We start from the raw sequence: 4088 nt of genomic DNA, 5'->3' as shown, positions 1-4088 counted from the left end.
AAGAATGAAGTCCTTGACAACTTCAATCTTTTCTCCATTGATAAGAATGTTGTTTGTTGGTCTAGCGGTGAGGATTTTTGTTTTCTTTACATTGAGATGCAATCCATACCAAAGGCTGTGCTCTTTGACCTTCATCAGTAAATTAAGTCTTAGTGAGTCATTAAAGGTGAAGTACAAATTGTGACCCAGGAAGAGGTATGCTACAGCCCCAAAATACGTACAAACAAAAATTTGAGGATTATGTGTGGTAATGGCCATTAAAAGTGTGGGGTAATGGTGCAAGGAACATAAGGTTTGATCAGTCTTTTATTGATATGGGCCCATTAAGCACAGAGTCTTCACTCAATGCTTCAGCATGCTAGTTAAGGAGAGAATCTAATGGTTTGTTTGATTGGTTCACTGAAGCATTGATTGTGTGGTAACCTATAGTACATCAAGTTGAAATACCAGACCTGCCTTGGTATTGTGTAGAGGAAGAAATCCAAAGGCTTTAGTAAATTGGCATGTTAGAGCGGATTTACCAAGAGAGACCCATAAACCCAAACATGGAACCCCCAGAGGACACAACTTTTACCACACCAATGATGAACAAATTTGTGAAGGGACCCCCAGATCCTTGAAGCCAGCTGTGATTGCTTTTTTATGTAAACCTGATTTGACAGTGGGAACTGCCTTAATTGAATGAAGACACCTAACTACAATGGGGCTGATTGGACTCCATGGTGGTAGGGGCCACGTGGTAGCACTTAATCAACAAAGACAAGTTGGGTGTAAGGAGCTCTGGTAGCGTAGTGGTTATGAGTCAGGCTGCAAACCTTAAGGTCAGCAGTTTGAAAGTACCAGCTGTTCCATGGGAGAAAGATGAGGCTTTCTGCTCCCGTAAAGATTTATAGCCTCAAAAACCCTATACAGGGTCGCTATGAATCAGAATCGACTTCACAGCATACAACCACTACCACACCACAGTGTCAGCTACTTAGGCAAGGTGTCCCTAGATGTGAAACAGATGGGGAACCAACTAAATATTTACTTGATCTGTGCAAGAGGAAGAATTTCAGGTCAGGTGAATCACCAGAATAGAGAGTCATGGCCTCTCAATCATTTCCCATACTTGAGCCAGTTCACAGACCCAGAGCCCCTTAAGTAAAGGTCAGGCTGGACCCCCTTGAGGAAATTCCGCACTACACCATCAGAAACTTATATTTTTAGTCTTTCTCCAAAGGGATCTATGGTCTTTTCCAAAAGTGACTGTTCACTGGGGAAAAGAGAATAATCAGACTTTTCAAGGATTCTTGGGCACTGATTCTGAATTCACACTAATTCCAGGAGACCCAAAACGTTACTGAAGCCCAGCAGTCAAAGTGGAGGCATATGGAGATCAAGTTATTGATGGAGTCTTATTATGGTCCATCTTGTGACTCAATTGCAGCTGCTGTTCCAGATGTTGTTTTATTGCTTGAGCAAATTAATACCTCTCCTGGTATTTGGTTTTCAGATACTAATCTTTTTCTCAATTCTAGTTTCAAAGGATCTTTAGAACCAGTTTGACTTCAACTGGCAGGGACAATACACCTGCATTGTCCTACCTCAGAGGTACATAAACTCTCCAGCACTATGTCAGAATTTAGTCTGAGCTATGGGACCACTTCCATCATGGAAAAGGCAGCATTTTGCTCTTACTGGAATAGACACGTATTTACTCTGGATATGGGTTTGACTTCCCTGTAGGCAAGGCTTCTGCCAAAGCTACCATCTGTGGACTTATCCATCATCATGGCACCCCACACAGCATTGCCCCACATCAAGGGACCCACTTCACCATGAGGGTCCACCCATGAGGTACATCAGTGGTTCCGTGCACATGGAATTCACTCGTCTTACTAATTCATCATCATCCTAAAGTAGTTGGCTTGATCAAATGATGGAATGGCCTTTTGAAGACACAATCACAGTGCTGGCTGGTGGAGATACCTGGCAGTGTTGGGGTGATGTTGTCAAGAAGGCTGAATGACTCTTGGGGTCCATATGTTTTAGTTCTAAAGACAGGAACATTCCCACCTGAAAACACAACATTGATTCCACTGAACTGGAAGTTAAGAATGCCCCCTGGTCACTTTGGGCAAAAATGGGAGCTATTGTATTGGGTGGTGTCACTGATCCTGATTACCCAGGAGAAATCGGATTGATATTACATAATGGAGGTAAAGAAGACTATGCGTGGAATCCAGGAGATTCCTTAGGACAGCCTTAGTGCTATCATGCCCTGTGATTAAAGTCAGTGCCAAACTATAGCAACCCAATTCCAGCATGACTACTAATGACCCAAAGTCTTTAGGCAAATAGCCAAAAGCAACTGAGGAGCTTGCCAAGGGCAAAGAGAATACAGAATGGGTGGTGGAAGAAGGTAGTTCTAAATGCCAGCTATGGCCATGTGACCAGTTACAGAAATGAGGATTGTAATTGTTACAAGTAGTGATTTTCCCTGTAGGTGTGCATCAAATTTTTTTTTGCATTGTTCACCTATAAAATACAAAATACAAAAGGAGTTAGTGCATTTTCAGTCGTTTGTGTGTTAGTTATATCATGTTGTTGTTAAGTGCCATTGAATCGGTTCTGACCCAAAGTGACCCTGTATAGAGTTTCCAAGGAGCTGCTGGTGAGCTTGAACCACCAACCTTGCAGTTCAAATGGCTTTGCAATCTGGTGCATTAACCCACAGCACCACACTAGGACTCTTATATCATGTTAGGCTCAAGTATAACCTTATAATTGTATTTAGAGATTATGTATGACTTAAAAGAGACATATACCAGTGCCAAGTTGACAAGGGATGGTCTGTGGTAGTTAAACTTTTGTGTCAACTTGACTGGGCCAGGCTTCTCAGCTATCCCCCATGATAAGATCTAATGTAATGTCATCAGCTCTATGATGATGTCTGCTATAAGCAGCCAATCGATTGAAGGGACATTTTCTTGGGGGTGTGGCCTGATGCCAACATATTGAACACTCAGGCAAGGATGGCTTGCTCTCTGCTCGGTCTGGATCTTGCATCTGGCTTATCCTCCAGCATCTGGTTCTTTGGACTTGAGTAAGTGACCTGCTCTGTTACCTTCCAATCCTGGGAGTCAGCAGCAGCCTGCCTTCTTACCTGTCAGACCTGCCTGTCATCTGACCTGCTGATAAGTGAGTCATCTAACCTCCAGAGTGACCTCTAACCCATGAGTTTAGGACTGATCTCCTCTATAAGTGTGTAAGCTGTGTAAACCTCTCTTTCTACATACATAGATACACTTCACTGGCTTAGCTTCTCCAGAAAGCCCAGCCTAAGACAACTGGGAAACCAAGCAATGCATGTGACTCACTTTATTGGTGGTCTAGAACTGAACCTGCCAAGTCTCTGAGGTATGCCTGCAGTCAATGGATTCATCTTTCCTGCCAAGTCTCTGAGGTATGCCTGCAGTCAATGGATTCATCTTTCCTCTTACCCCATGTCAGTTGCCATCTGTTTCCTGCCAGGATACTGATTGATACCGACTACTTATGGAAAATTCCAGTGACTTTCTTTCTAGCACCCAGATACAGACACAAGCACCACCCCCTTCCTGTCTCCAAGACCCAGGGGAATCCTCCACACAGCCTCTCCCTCCTCCCCACTGCCTGCCCTACTGGAGGGCAGTGCTAACACTAGAGCAGGTGATTCCACCGTGGCCCCCCAACTACAGCATCCTCACCCTGGGCTTTAATAAGCCTTCCAGGGGATTTCTATGCTTACAGACATTTGAGGAATATTTCTTGTAGAATCCTATAGTTGCAGGGGTGTGGGGGGACAGCAGGGGTCACAGAGTGGTTGCTCAGGACTCCTTGTCAGGGCCTAGACACCCATCTGTCCAGCTTTCCATGACTTCCTGGTCCTTGTCTCGCAAGGTTGAACCGCATTTAGGCCACACACAAGTTGTGTTGGCGTATAGAATCCTTTGAGCCCATATCTAGCAATCAAAACAAGTGAGTTCAACAGAAATCCCAAAGATCTAAAATGTGTGCATTGGCTGTTGCTAACCCTGTGCTTTATTGACTATGCAAAGGCTTTC

Source organism: Chrysochloris asiatica, unplaced genomic scaffold (genome assembly GCF_000296735.1).
Source record: "Chrysochloris asiatica unplaced genomic scaffold, ChrAsi1.0 scaffold00056, whole genome shotgun sequence".
NCBI lineage: Eukaryota > Metazoa > Chordata > Mammalia > Afrosoricida > Chrysochloridae > Chrysochloris > Chrysochloris asiatica.
Note: the sequence above shows the minus strand (reverse complement) of the source record.